We start from the raw sequence: 16,244 nt of genomic DNA, 5'->3' as shown, positions 1-16,244 counted from the left end.
CACCCAAAGGATGCTGATCCTAGACCAAGTTTATTCCATCCTAATGGGGCAGAGAAGGAAATAACTCATGATTAGTTCATCCCTCCATCTCCTTCAGCAGACCCCCTGTCCCCTAAGCTCCTCTTCCCAGGGGCGTTGCTTCTTCCTGTTCTCCCTGCTGTTCAAGGGGAAAATGCCAAGGGACGAGCAACAGCTCATCCTGCTCACCAGCAGCCTGATTTTCTTGCCAGGACAAGTTCATGTGTTCAGCGCAGTGAAGGTATCTTCTCTTAGGGCAGCTGCTGGGGTGGACAACAGCCCGTTACCCCCGAGTCAGGCTTGGCTGGAGCCTGGCAGCCATGTCTCTACTCACCTTCAGCCCAACATGCTACTTTGAAAGCTTACTGTTTTTCTCGAAGTATCGCTGTGGGTTTTACTCTGAATGTCTTCCGGGACAAAAGGTTCTATTAGGCAACCTCTAAATCACAGCATTTATCAGCTCTGCTGCCTAATGGCTGCGAAACTTGGGCCTCCAACGGGACCAAGGTACAGGGCTAAACGCCCTTGGCAGGTCAGGTTTTTACTGGGAATGCCAACAAGTCAAAAAACATGTAGCTGCCCTGAAAATAGCTTACTGCAGTTTTCCTATAATGCTTATCTCCAAAACAAAGGAGGAAATTAAAAAAGATGGGTTGGGGGTGGGGAGGGAAAATGTCTTCAGTGTTTTTTGGGTGGTTCAAATATTTTCAGTGACCAACCAGAGGTTTACACAAGGGCCTGACCTCAGCCTTAGCTTCCCTTCTTACCAAAAGTGGCAAGAGTGCCAGCGACCCTGAGGTTCAACTGGCCATTCGTCTCCTGGGCTCGTTCTCTGAAGCCCGATAACCAGAGCGAAGGCAGCCTTTGAAAACTTCCCACATGCAGCTAGATGCGAAGTATGTCACAAGGGTTGTTTTTGTTGCTGTAAAGTGCCGGCTGCTATGAAAAGACACAGTGGCATGCAGCACCGCACCGGAGACGGGAGAAGAAGGAAAGGTGACGGAAGAAGGAACAAAGTTCAAATGGGAGGAGAGAAATGCACCGCGTGAGTCCTCCCCACCCTGACATTTCCCAGCTACGTGAGCTGAAGCACTGGCTCCAGTTAGCTTGGTGGCAAAATTTATTTTGACTTGTAGGAAGCCCGGATTTTATTACAGCTGTTTGTTATTAAAGGATTGACTGAACATCCTGCTCTCCTTGACACATTCTTCAGAGTTTACATCTGCCAAGAAGGAAACTTCTGGTGTGTGCCTATAAGCTTATGTTTAAGAAACACTGCTCCGGCTCATGCGTTGTACCGAACCCTTTGGCTTCCACCCGTTTGGCTGCAGCTCAGTTCCCCCGAGCACAGAATGCTGCAAATGCTTGTGGCCAGTAGTTATGGCATTTTTTTTCACTTCTCCATCCTGGAGAAACTGAACTGCTGCCGGTGATTCAGGGCACCTGGGAGCTCCCACCAGGCTGGCAGCAGTGCAGGCAGCGACCGGCAGCTGTGGGGGGGACTGAGCTGCTGGGAGCAGCTGCCAAGGGCTGTGCCGCTGCTCCTAAGCCCTTCAGCAAATCCCATGACCTGCACTCTGAGACACACTGAGCTGGCTCCAGAAACTGAGTCTGGCCAAAGTCACATTAAAAGTACCAATAGATAAGAGCTTCTTGGCCCACTGCCCTGCCAACACAGGAATACTGCTTATTGCTCGTCCTCTGTTTTGTCCTCTCGGGCTCTCGTCTCTCTGACAGGATGGTCTTGCTGTCACTGAAGTCACGCAGTGTCATCTTAGCAAGAAGATATAAAGTTGCAAGATGTTTTAATAGCATAGATGGGTGTCGGGTACTTGCTTTCATGAGGCATACCTGGCCTATTAAATTTCATGCAGATCTTGGCTGCATTTTCTCCAGAAACCCCTAAAAGGATTTGAGGAAGGGGAAAAAAAAAATCCCAGATCAAACCATTTTGAGTGCCCAGCCTTTGATCAAGTTGTACCATATCTCTACTACCCAAATTTTAGGTCGACCTGCTAATTGTGGCATCACCTCGACTGGCTGCGTGGAAATCCCACAACAGCCCCAGGGCAGCTCCTCGTCACTAAGATTTCACCAGTAATGTTACAGGAGCACAGATGACTAAGAAAAAGCTTAGCAAAGAGTGACATACGCTCCTATATGGTCTTTCTACCAGCTGGTTCAAAAAGAGTGCTGGCTGGGAGCAAACAACGCTTGCTTATGACTTAGATGAATCAACTTCTGCCCTGTGGCCCCGTGCAGTCTGTCATCGCTGATGTGTTCAGCACCACTCTGCCAGGAACACGTTTGCTCCCCTCATTCCCAGCAAGGCAGGAACTTGTCCAAGCACCAAGCCAGGTGCCTCAGGCCTACAGCCGTGCTCCAGCGACTGAGACTTCTGCTGCCAGGACAGTCACTGCTCTAGGTCACTTCTAGCAGACCTAGAAGTGTCCATTTGGGCTTATCTGGGCTCTCCAGGGCTCTAGCAGGGGGATTGGTGCTGACAAATGGAGCAGGAACCGGGAGCTGGCAAAGTGGGCACTAGCTGCCTGCCTCCAGCCCAGCCTGCTCCAGCGCTGGGCTTGCCCTTTTAAAGGAAGGTTTCCCCTCCCGGGCTGCCGGTTTGCTCCCCAGCAGCGCACTTTGTTATTGCAGAAGCAGCTTAGTGAAAGGCGCCGTGCCAGGACGGGATGCTTTCCCTTTGAGGCATTTAGCTGTCAGTAGCATGTAAGCCAGGCACCAGAGCGCGTCTGCACCCCACTGGTGGGATCCTCATCACCCTCAGTGCAGAAAAGCATTTCATCCTGAGCTGTTGTCCGCTCTCCAGTTTTCTGCCTTCCTGCCAAAGGCCCCGTCCCTGCAGCAAGCACCTCGGTGGCCAGGCCACAGGAAGGCTTCGCCAGTTACACCACAGTCTCCTGAAACGCTCAGTTTAAAAGTCCCTGTGCAAACTTCTCACGCATGCCTGGAAAATCAGGCTCAGAAGCATTTGCAAAGCATGGCCATTACTAGACCACTGGATTTTTGTGGGCATTCTTTAAATATGTTATTTCTGTCTCTCTCAACATCTTTTTTTTCCACCCTAAAGGGTGCAGGGCCCTGAGATGTGCAGAAACAGACCTCAATCCCTTTGCTGGCATCAACCCAGAGGTGGACATTGGGGACCACAAGGTCACCAGCCTCCCTCTGCCCTGTCCTCACACCAGAGCCCAGCTCTTTTTTCATTCCAACACCGCTGCCTGAAGTCAAACGACTTTCACCAGCGTAAAGCCAGAAGAGTAGAGGGAAAAACTGCATTGTGATGGTAAAGTCCTGGTAAGGGAAGTTATACAGTGATAAACAACAGAATCAGGAGCGGCTTCTGAATCTGGTCTCGCAGGTTTTACCCAGCAGTCAGCGACCGCGGTTACAGGGGACTTCAACTGGCATGAAAAAAATCTAAACCCTGACTCCTTTCAACTGTACGGATTCAGTTAAAATCCATAAAAGCAACAGCGCGAGTCTGTCTTAGTCCATTTGCAATGGGTCCCCCAGGGCATTACTTTTGCTAGAAATGCCATTAGCAGTTACTGTTAAGTTCACTGGGAGGCACTTCTGGTTTTGATTATATAGCCCTTATAATGCTTCCTCTGGCCCTCTCTTCATATGGAAAAAATGAGCATAGGATGTAGACAGATAAAAAAAGCTATTAATTCCAGGACTAACAATGCCAGATCAGTATAGCTACAAACAGATTTGCCTCCTTAACCCAGCCCCAACAGCTGGCTTTCAGTGTTTGGATAGGAATGTACCAAATATGACAAAAATGTCTTTATCTGGAGAAGCTAATTTTAGACATCATTTTTTGGCCAAGCAGTAGAAATACTTAGGGAAGAAATTATTAAACCTTCAATCAAAAAAATATGTTTTTGTAGGATGCATTGCAGGAGCATTTCAGAAGCAGTCTCCCCGCTACATCCATCACAGGGGGACTCTGGAGCGGCTGCTCAGCCGTGCTGCCACACACGGTCAGCAGCGCCCATCCGTCCTGGCCCCTCTGCAGCTTCTCCCTGTAACACCACCACCAACGACCGCGGTGGACCGGAGCTCTGGCTCTCTGGGTACTCCTGGGACACAGAGCCAGCCTGACCAGCACCCAAGCGAAACACATGGGCTCTGGGGGAGCTGTATTTGCTAGTGGCTGCCACGAGGCTGGGAGAGGAGATGGCCAGCACCCGCGGTGTCTCAGCCTCCAGGCCAGCACTGTTCCCACCCCACACCCTCACCCACCCTGGAGAGACAAGGGCCGCGCACAGTGACTGGTGGGGGAGCAAACCAGGCTCCTGCCCCACAAAAGGGGAAAACCCAGCATCTCAGAGCTTCCCACTGCCTCAAGGTGGGGCTGGGGTATTTCACAGTTTCAGTTAAAAAACCAAAAGGCAGCAAAAGCAAGGTAGAACCCAACAGCTCCAGCATCCTCCTGGCATACGGGTGATGCAGCACAATTCCCTGCTCTGCTGATGCAGCTGAGCTGCCTGTGCAGGGCTGAGCAGCTGCAAACTGGCCCCGGTGGGGGCAGCGACTTTCCCGAGCCAGGGCAGAACCAGATACAAGCTGCCAGAAGAGTGGGCAAGACATGCGAGTGCCCTCACCACACATAACATTGTAAGCAGAGTAATTATAACTCAATTAAAGAGAGAAAAAGCACATGGCACATACACAAGTTGTTACTGGAGAGGTGCACTGAAAGACTTTTAGTTGATCCAGAGCTCCGCTGTTTAAAAATTCATAGGCTTCAAGTTATTTCTGCCACTTTTAAAATCACTTTTGAGTTCAACAGCCTCAGCGCCTGCAGCCAGCTACCTGCAAAACGTCCTCAGTTCAAAAGCCCTTACCTACAGCTGATCCATTTTTTGTGTAACACGTGTTTTCTTCCCGTGCCCAGTCATTCCAGGAGACAGCAGGACGCAGAATCGGAGGTGGTTGTAGGGAAGGGGCATTCAAGGTTCTGAAGGACACCAGGTGTCAACAGGATACAAATATATATGTATATTGTTAAATTCAAGAAATCAGGGCTTAGAAATGCTCACTCTTGAGAGCAGCAATCAAAACACTGAAAATCTGCCAGCGTTTCCCCTTTGACCAAAACTCTGACAGTCGGGCCAGCTCCATCCATCACGTTGTTTCCGGAGCAGACTGTGGCACAGCCTGGCTCTTTGCGGTCCCTTTTGGCTTCCACCCTGAAGCGCTTCCTCCTGCTCTGGTGCCCAAGGGGTGACCTGGGATGGGAGCCCCGGACAGCTGAGCTGCAGCGACTGGGGCATTGCTGCAGGGTACCTCCGCTCAAGTCTTTGCCTGCAAACTTGGCGTGACCCCAGATCACTCGCTTCGCCTCAAGATGCCAGTACAGGTTGTCCTGCAGGGATGCTGGCTGTCTGTGTAGAGCACATGTGAGCCTAAGGACAGCTAGACAAAGACCATGGAGACCTGTGAATTAGGTTTTTACATATGAAATAGAAAATTAAAATAGAGATAGAATATGAAAACTTCCTGGCAAAAGTGGTTGCTAAAAACCATGGTAAAGACCATGTGCTCATGCCCCTCATGGCCCATGTCAGCCTCAGTGAGAGTAGTGACGGCAGTGTTTCCCTCCCCAGATTACTCACAGCCCACAGTTCCTTGCTGTGAAGAGCCAAAGAAGATGCCCTTTCCTCAGTTGACTCTATGAGCTGTAGCTCAATGAATGAACTTGCAAATTTTGTTATTACAGGACATCGTTTCTGTTCCAGCATTGAAGTTATTCCAAAGAGCCTTTCTGCACTGAAATCCTTCAGATATTCTCTTGATAATGGGAAGTACATCAAGACTCCTGTTCTGAGAGTTCTAGTGAAGGCAGGAGGCTCTGATCCTGGTGAGAAATGGCAATGCCCAACCCAGGCTGAGTGCCAGCATGCAGCTCAAAACATCATTTTAACCTCCTGAAAAGCTGCAAAAAGCATCAGCTGAAGACACTTGGAAGCAGCCTGATGGTGGGAAGTGCAAGAAATAGACCTTTGAAAGTCACTTGAGATTGTAACAAAGATGTCTTTGCGGATACTAGCTGAAGGCACAGGCTAGCAGTGGAGTAAATGTCACCACATTTTGATAGGCTTCATGCTGGGGCCTGCACAGGGATGCTGTCGTGGCATAAATCATGGCTGGCCAGTTTACCACCAGCGACCTGAAAGCATTTCCCAAACTGACGTGTCCTGCAGAGGTGGCACCCACCGGTATGCAATAAAAGCAAGTGTTTGCTGGAGCAAGTCATTCTCAGTACAGATTATGGAGAAAAATAAAAACAAAATACATTAATGAACAGAAAAGGCCTTCTCAGTTGCTAAACACACCTGAAAAGGAGCTTTGTATAGCCCACGGGTGTTTCAGGATACTCACACATAGAGGGAGCAGGATCGATGAGGGGCAGGACACATCCCAGCCGTGCGTACGTGGTAGCTCTTCCTGGGGAAGGGCTTCCCAGCTCTCAGCAAGGGAGGTAACAGGGATCCTCTCTCCCTGATATATCTGTGTGCCATGTTTCTGGCAGGTGCTGCTGCCCTGAAATCCTGTGCTGGGAAAACACCAGCTTATTGTGCCTCCAAGGGAAGGCAGACCCGGTGTTTCACCCACGCTCGTGCTGACAGCTGGCAGAAAAAAAGGCAGCACCTCCAAAACGCCTGCCACGGTGTGCACCCGGGGCCAGCCTTGGAGCCACTTTTGGATGCACTTTCTACTCATGGATCTATAGCGTTTTTGTTTATTTTATTCACAACCTCTTTTGCAAACACAGCTAAATATCCTGCCCTGTGCCTGGAGACGTCATGAGGCCTTTCCACTGATGATGTCCCACTGGAGGTCAGTTTTGTGGTTTTCCAGGTTTTCTGCAGGGCAGATCCCCTTGGGTCAGGGGCGCACTGCTGGGGTCTGGGGGTCACCCCACTGCTGAGCATCTCGCCCCAGTGCGACGGCCAGCAGAGCCAGCTGGAGCAGAGGAGGGCACCGTGCGCTGCCAATGATGGAATGTAACTGGCACACCTAATTTTAGCCTCAGAAGCAACAAAAGCCCTCTTGAGTTGCAGCACACCTTGATAAATCATCTAAATCGATGCTGCTTGGCCTAAAGCTGGCTTTCAGAGGGAAAAGGCTAATTGCTGAATTTTAAACATAATTTTGACTGAAGCTGAAGGTGTCTGCCTTCAGCATACGGTTACCCAGGGTGTCTGAGGCTTGTGGGGTCTGGAAATTACAAGAGACACCAAGAAGAGGCAAAAATGCTTGGGATATTTTTGTTTTGCTGTCTAATGCAAATTTGACTGAGAATAATAATGTATGTAGTGTGTATGCAGGATGAAAACTAGAAGCACGGAAATAAGCAGCAAATAACTGCAGGGTGCAGAGCATCCTTCAGGTCTACGGACGGACACGAGGGACAGCTGGTTTCTTGCTTCAGGAAGGCCAACCATGTTGTAGAGGCTTCACCAACCTACAGAGCAAAGGGACCGACTGGAGAAAAAATGGCATTTTGCTGGGAGTTCTGCATTCGCTATTGCCTCCTTGGTCCAGCTACTGCTTGGCCAATATTTAGAGTTCTGAAGGCTGGCTCCCTTTTAGAGGCAAAACAAGTGATGCAAGTCTGATAGGGCCTTTGGCACGATGGGATTCGCTGAAGGAGAGCTTGCCGTGGGCACTGGCCACAACGGGCTCTTCCATACAGCCACCACATTCAGGTTCCCCACGTGGGCACTGACGCACGTGGCTACATCTTTCCCTTCAGGGGTCCATGAAACCCAAGGGATATTTTTTGTTGGCTTTTCAAGCCGGATGTGTTACTGAGTAACTGGAGAAACTGAATGTTCCCCTCCCTTGTTTGCGCATCTGAGAGATGCCCAAGAGCAGAGGGACTACAGGGAGAAGAGGAATACTGCTTTGTTAAAAAAATGCAGCATTAGAAAACTAATGTTAGGTCTTCAAGGTCTTTAAACCACTAATTCCCACCCTTGTGGTAGTTTGGTGTTAATGTTTTTCAAGAGCTGGTTGTTAGTGATCAGGGAAACTACTAAATTAACAACTCTGGAGACTTAATTGTCCGAACACTTTCAATCATTTATTAGGGAAGGAAATCCCTGCCTGTAAACAAAGCCAGTGCAGGGTTATTTCATGTCAGGAGCATTAACAACGCATCAAAGCCAACACATTCATAAGCCATGAGTTAGGGCCACTAAAATTATCAACAGGGTTTAGACTTTAAAAAATAATAAATTGGGGTTGACCTTTATTGGTATTCTGGTTTCTGAACCTTTAAGGCCTGCTCAAATGCCATTTTCTAGATATCCTCTGTAATCATAAAAGCTGAAACTTTCAGTAAAAAAGCTGGCAATTCTCACTTTCTCAAAGGCTTCTGGAGAAAATGAAATTCTGTGGCGCTGACAGTGCAATCATAAAGGCTGCCAGCAAGGAAGGCTCCTTTCTAATGCAGATTGAAATGCTGAGCAGCAGTGGAGTGATTTCCACCCATGTGAGGCACAGAGCATCTTTCTGCTGAGCTCAAGTCATGGGCTGTGTCTTTCTGCCATAACCAGGGCAGAATTGCCGTGTCTGGTGCCTCCTGGGCTGTCTTAGGTCCCAGGTGTTGTGTGGTAATGGCACCTTGCTGGAGAAATTCGCTGCGGTCTATGGAGGGAAATAAGGACCGGGCCACGTTTGCCTTACGCAGGCGTATTGTCCCTGTGCCACGGGTGTTGTGGGTACATCCCTGCATCCGCTCACAGCAGAGGGGTCCAGTCGCTGCCCACCCAGCCCCTCACGCCATCCTCATCTGGGTGTTTGGGGTGCAACGTGGCTGCATCCTGGCAGCAAAGCCGCTCGGTGCACGCAGCTCTTCAAACAGCCTTTGGGACAATGAGGTAGGCAATGCAGAAGTTAGATGGTTGCCTTCTTCCTGCCTGGAAGAGCAGGAGGTCAGCTTGGATGCAAAATTTACACACATTTGGGAAATTTTTTTTCCAACACCATTCATAGGTGTCTGACTAATCAGGTTAAATGGTTTTACTGGAGGTCTTTAAAGGCTAAAAATATGAAGACAAGCGTCCCATCCCCAGAAATGGCATACAGATGGCCTCCTTTTCCCAGAAGGGCTTGCCCCACCCATTGTTCCTCATTGTCAGTGGGCTCTGTGGGACCCTCAGCCCCCCTGACAATCTCCACCTCAGGATTTTTGGGGTGGGGATGGAGCCTTTGCTTCTGGTTCCCAAGGCTTAAACCCATGACCACCGCAGCTGTTTATGGCTTGCACATTTTCATCACACTGGCAGAAGGGAGCAGCGCATTTGCTCCCTAGTGGGCTAGGCAAACTGGAACACCACCCAGTTAAGCCAGACTTGCTATTAAATGTTTGTGGACCGCAGTGCAAGCTGCTGAGGGAGCCATCGCTCCCTGGCTCCTTGCAGGCTCACCATGTCACACTCAACCCAGCGCTCGTTTTCTTTTCCTTGCGCTGAGTACGTGTCTTTCCCCCAGGGGTTATGCAAACTGCACTGTGACTCTTTTGCAGCCAGCCAGCCAGCCGTGCACCTGTTTTTGATCAGAATTTTTCTACTGTAGCTCTTGTTGGCTCAGAAAACTGCTTGGACAAGCTTAAAATTTCCTGCCTCAGGAAGGAATAACATCTCTCTAAAAGGGCGCCATGGGCTCTGTTGGAGAGGTATGACCTATGAGCTGCGGAGAAAGTTGGACTTATTAAAAGGTTCAGAAACTGAAATAGCCCTTGTGGCGGCAGTAATAAAGATGTCCCAGAGCTCCTGGCTCCAGCACAGGATGCAGCTTGGGTCGCTGCTGTTGTGGCACCTTCATAAAGACATTTCTCGACTTCTGTTTCTTGTGCTCAAATATTTGCCTACCCCAGTTCAAGAAAATAGAGCATATATGACGTCCTTGTGAGGAATAAAGTCAGACACTCTTCAGCTCAGCCTGGTGGGGCAGAAAGCTGAGCTGACGCTGCAGCTGATTGCAAGTCATCCATTCCCCTTTTTCCCAGTGACATGGAGAAACCTTCCCTGAAACAGGTAAAGTATTTATGCATGCTTTCATGCTGAAGAAAAAACTTGTGAGGATGGCAGTTTTCTGTACAACAGCAGTTCAAGTTTTGCCTCCACTCCCCTTGACCTGTATCCTGCTAAAACTTTCAGTAAGCTATTTATCAAGTAAATATGCAAACCAGCCATCATCATATCAACATATGGTGACAGTGACTGAGAGCTACCCTATTAATTACTGATGCCATTTCTATTTCAGTCACTTGGCTTGTCCTTTAGGAAATGAATGGGATCAGTCATGATAAATCCATTCTCTGTGTCACCAGATAATCTGTTTTCTAGCTGGACCAGGTGCTGAGATGCCTGTCCTGGCAGCCTGCTGCTGGGTGACCAAGAGGACTGTGCAATGTGGCTGCATCCCTGAAGACTTGTGTTGGTGTCCCTTTGTACAATAAATGGTTTTGCTACACAGTACTGTGTCCTAAAATGCCCTGCTGAGGTATGGAACACCCCAGACTTGCATGCTGCACAGAAAGGATGCACCTTTCTAAAGGTGTCACATATTAATGCCTGGATGGCTGACAGCCTTTGATTTGGGTATTAAACTGATACAGAAAAGCTGAGTGTCTATCAGCTAGAGGAGACTGGAGAAAGGTAAATGTTATTTGAATTGCTTAAGGCCTTTGAGCCCAGATCTCCTGTTTCTGCTCTAACACTGGGATATGAGACACCGTAGTGCAGTGGAAGGGGTCTTCTCAGCTCCTTGTGCTGGAGCTACTCTGCTTTGCACTGAAACAAAGTAGTCCTCTGAGAGGTCAGGGATAGTGGAGGGAGTATATAAGTATTTAAAAGTATGATTTGCTGGTCTGCTGGTCAGACAAGGAGAACACTTGCCATAAAACAGTTAACCACCAAGAGGAGCAGAAACCGCACCCCAGCAGCGGGTGCCCTGAGTGCTGGGCTGGAGACTTGGACACGGCTCCGCTCTCTGGCCGCAGCAGTGCTTCATGCTGCCCTGCACAGGCATGGCCGCAGCCGGCGGGGCTGGAAGAGCCAGGCCTGTGCCCTCGGCCTTCCGCAGGCAGGTGTGGGTTGCCACCCCCTCGAGCAGAGAAGACAGCTCAGCTCAGACCCTGGCTGCCAGGGCCCCTTCCCGAAGGGGGCTGCACATGCAGCCGCCCTTGCTCAGGTCCTGGGACAGACCCTGGCACAGGCCATGAAACCCTGCGGCCTGAGCGAGGAGGGGAGAGGAGAAGATGGGGTCCGAAGCGGGGAGTGCCCTCCCAGAGCAGCGCAGCCGTTCTCCCTCTGGACAGTTTGTTTTCACTGTATTTGTGTCCCTGGGGCCCAGCTGCTTAGCAACTGGATAAAATTGTCACAAAATGCTGGCAGTGCCCTCCTTACCAGGGCAGGGGCTGGGCTGTGTCCCTGGGGGGGGGTTGTCTGCCTGGTGAGGTGACCACCCAGCACTCATGGAGGGCCCCAATCCCTGTCCCTGTCCCCCCTGTGGGCCGTCCCAAAGGTGCGAGGGAATTTGGCCCTCATGCATGGCAAACGCTGCACTGCAGGCAAGGCATGCAGGCAGCTCCCCATCCCGACCCCCCGCCGCCTGGCGGCACCCCGGGGGCAGGTGAAACATGGACGCTCTTGATCATGGCATCTTGTTGGATCGGAGTGGATAAATCCTTTTTCCTCTCTGAAAGACCAGGAAAAAAGTACATTTGTAGTATTCTCGTGAAGTACCTGAAAATTAAAATATTCACCATTCCTGGCTGTGCGTTTAGGGAAAGTGGGGATGACTACACCATCTTATTTTGGTTCAGGGCATTTTAAATACAAACAAAGAAAAAATGGCCACAAAGAGTTATGGCTATACATTCTTCGGGCCAGAAGAACAGGCATGTGACTAGTGCCTGCTGTTGTCCTTGCCCTGCCTGACTCCTCTACCTCTGCGGATAATACTCAAAGACGTATCCGGGCTACCCCGGAGGCCAAACCCTCCTCAGCAGTGCTGACTTCCCTTGAAGGGCAAGGGATGAAAATTAATTAGAGTTTTTAGGCGAGCAGTTTATAACACACTTGCCCTTAGAAGTGGCTGACGTGCAAAAGATGGTTGTTGGCAATTGCTGACAGCTTGTGTGTTTACCTCAATCAGCAAGTATTTGTAATTAATTTTGAAAATGTTGAAGTTCCAGCCTTACTGGAATCATTATAAACTGCCCTCAGCACTCTGTTGTGCTTCCAAAACATATACTGCCACAAGTCAAAAAGCACAAAGACTCAAATATTTCAGAGGAGAGGCGGGGGAGAAGTGAGGAGATGATGCAGTTGAAATGAAAATAATTTAGATAACTCAGTATCTATTCACAAATATTTAATTTTCATGACTGGAAGCAACCACAACTGTTACATATGGGGTGAACCGCCCCATCACTTCTAGTATGTCTCCTGCCTGATACCACAGCACCACAATATGGATGCTTTGCCAGCAGCAGGATGACTAGAATTCACTTTCTTTTCTTCCCCCACCCCTACAGCGCCTCATGCACCCCCTGAGCTGACACATGACTTTGCAGGCCCTTCAAAAAATCTACTGGAGATTAAAAAAGGCCAGTGAAAAATATACGATTTTCTGAGGCAAGTATCGTTGCTGAAGGCTCGGCATTGCTGAGCCACTCCCTGGGAGCTTTTTGAAGAAGCACAGGATGCTTCTGCCCACACTCGTGTCCAAAATGTTTACTGACTGTTTCTGTCTCTGCATGGAGAAATGGCAGAAAGCAAATTTTTCAGTTGCTTTACATTTTTAAGGCAGTCTTTCATGGTAGTTTTCATTAACTACATCCCTTCTGGCCTCAGCAATAGGTTGGGCAGGAAACCTTCGAGACAGGAAAATGCCATTGCCATGATCAGGGTGATTAGTGCGGCGGAGGTGGCTGAGCTTGGGACAGACTCCAATTGAATCCCCTCTCAAAAAGCTTATGCTTGGAGTTGATGTTGTTCCTTTAAGCCGCGTCTCTGAGCACCGCCCAACATCTTGGGAGCTGGGGATGCTGAGAGCACAGGGGAGCATAGGAGGGACAACTAGCACCAGGGCAGCAGCTGACCCCTGCTAACATCTGCCCAAGGCTTCAGCAGCAGGCTTTAGAGAGAGATATTTTGGTTCTCTGAGGGAGTGGGAGAGCATGCTCAGATTGCAACCCTGTCGCTAACTGATTTTTAGGTTTTTTTTCCAGTAGTATAATTATGAAAAATGCCTCTCGTGTTCCCCATTAATGTTGCTATTAGCAGGCAGGGCAGGCTCTCAGCATGAGCCAGTTCTTGCTAACAAGGTCTGTGCGTACCACGTTAGGGAATGTACCAGTCACACAGCTTTCAGAGCATCGTAAGTGATTTGCCACAGCTCCTGTAATGGTGCAGAACCAAAGATATCTACATCTCATCTCAGAGAAGGCAGCAAGGTCTAGCCTTAAATTCAAGATCCTTGACTGAAAGAAAAGAAGACCAGCAAACCCAAACCCCTGCTTCTGGGCACTGAGTTGCCCTCTTGCTCAGACACCACGTGAGTGCAGTACTGAGAAGGTTTTCATATTCAGATGGGGCTGTGAAGTCAAGCGTCTCTCTCTTGACCACTCTCACACAAGCAGTATGATAGCAGAGCAAAACAAAACCTTACCGGGAATTGTATAACCCTCCATCTTATCGTGCACATACTTCTGAGATTACTTTTCCCTTTTTAAGGTGAGCCTTACTCCAATGCAGAAAGAAAATGCTCTAGTACATAGGACAAGGGGGAGCAGTTGCTGCTCTTCACCTTGATTTTAGCAAGGCTTTCAGCACAGGCACCCATAATATCTTTATAGCCAAGGTGGTGAGATAGGGACTGTGCTGCAACAGACATGGTGGTCATGGGCCAGCCCCACCGTATGTACAGGTTTTCTTGTCCCAAACTCCCCTTACATGCACCTCTGCTGTGGCTACGGGTGTTGCGTAAACCCCAAGGTAGGACAGGGACTTGGGTCTCTGCAGCGAGCTGGCTGGCCAGAAAAGAGGCTTGACTCAGATGTTAGCTCTCAAATTCCTTGTGACACAGTCAGCGAGTAACTGCTCCAAGAGGGCAGAAGACACTTCAGGGTGTGTTTCTCTTAAATGCATGAATTTTCTTTTAAATGCAGAGATGTTTACCTGTGTCCCATTGCTCCCACCTCAATATTTATCACATTCTTACATCAATTCTGATTCCGCCAAGACATTTCCAGCTCTATGTAGAGGAACAGAAAGCTTCAGTGGCAATGCCATGCATTGAGACATCTCTTTTCTTCTGCATAGCTTGTGAATGATGCTATATTACAACAAATTTGTATCCACATCTAAGTTTGCACAATGAACCAGTTAAAGATTTGTGATTTTTTTGTTTCAATTATGTGGCCGAATGTTTATAGGACAGTCTAGATTTTAATCCAAACTTTCAAAAATTTACACAGCTGCCTCCGGTGCTGTCTAAAGGGCATACAATCAGCACATCTGAAAATCAATACACCTCATGGGGTGCAGTACCTCGGTTAATCAAATACTGCAACCATTAGCTTTTGCTCAGCTTCCAGATAGCTCCAGAGCACTTTCGGTGAAGTTACAAGATTATAATTGTTAGAAAAAAAGAAAGTGGCTATTTAAATATCATGTTTTTTCAATGTTTGAACTTCACGTTTACTGCAGCTTGATTTTCCTTCCAGAATTGCTCATTAGGTCTAAATCTAGAGAAAACAAAACCCTGGCTGTCTCAGTGATCCTGGACAGCAGGGAATGCAAGGCTATTCTAGGGCCATCTGTTTCGCTGCAAGACCGGTTTTGGAAAACATATCCCGACAGTTGATTCATTATAAAATAGACATAAGTTATAAAGATAATAATGGAAACAAATCCTATGAAGGCCTCTTAAGTCCCTAGTTGCTATTACTGTTGTTTTTTAAGTCAGCATTGGCTACATACGTCACATGAATCACAGAATCCCAGAATCCCAGGTGGGAAGGGACCTCAGGGACCGCCTAGTCCAACCTTTCTGGGAAGAGCCCAGCCTAGACAAGATGGCCCAGCGCCCTGTCCAGCCGACTCTTGAAGGTGTCCAACGTGGCCGAGTCAACCCCTTCCCTGGGGAGATTATTCCAATGGTGACCGTCCTCACTGTGAAAAATGTCCCTCTCATGCCCAATCGGAATCTCCCCAAGAGCAACTTGTTTCCATCCCCCCTTGTCCTCTCCATGGGACTCCTTGTGAAAAGGGAGTCTCCATCTGCTCTGTAGCTACCCCTTAAGTACTGGTACATGGGGATGAGCTCCCCTCTGAGCCTCCTTTTCTCAAGGCTGAGCAAACCCAGCTCTCCCAGCCTATCCTCGTATATGGCAGCTTCCCAGGCCTTGGATAACCTTGGTGGTCCTTCTCTGGACCCCTTCCAGCCTGTCCACATCCTTTTTGTACAGCAGGGACCAGAACTGGACACAGCACTCCAGGTGTGGCCTGACAAGCGCTGAGTAGAGCGGGATGACGACTTCTTTCTCTCTGCTGGCAATGCCCTTTTTGAAGCAACCCAGCATCCTGTTGGCCTTCTTGGCCGCAGCAGCCACTGTTGGCTCATGCTGAGCTTCCTGCCCACCAGGACCCCCAAGTCCTTTTCCACAGAGCTGCTCTCCAGCCAGGTGGATCCCAGTCTGTGCTGCATTCCTGGATTATGTTTTCCCAGGTGCATGATCTTACACTTGTCCTTGTTGGACTTGTAAGTCACAGATGCAAAATAGCAGTAGCTGCAGAGATCAAGACTTTATCAATGGGTACATTTAATTAATCTAAAATGGTTAGAGTTGCTCTTCTGCAGCATGGTTGGTGTGGGACACAATTTTGGACTGCCTGGAAGAAAATGCCCCCCCCCCCCCGGCTCATTGTCTCAGGGGCCACATGTTTCTCTGAAGATGAAGGCAAGCTGTGTGCAACTCCGCAGAGGTTGGCTTGTGGGACACGCTCTGGTCACAGATCAAAGTGTTTTAGCAGAGGAACTTCATTGGTAGCAGAGGAAGGACTAAGGGAATGTGAGATGCAACAGTTTTTCCCTAAACTAAATCTGTGATGAATGGCAAACCTTAGGGTAAGCGTCCTTCTAAGGAAGCCCGGACCAGGGACCTCTGTAATAAA

Source organism: Phalacrocorax aristotelis, chromosome 3, assembly GCF_949628215.1.
Source record: "Phalacrocorax aristotelis chromosome 3, bGulAri2.1, whole genome shotgun sequence".
Classification (NCBI taxonomy): Eukaryota; Metazoa; Chordata; class Aves; order Suliformes; family Phalacrocoracidae; genus Phalacrocorax; species Phalacrocorax aristotelis.
The sequence above is the reverse complement of the archived record's forward strand: the minus strand, read 5'-3'. Positions refer to the sequence as shown.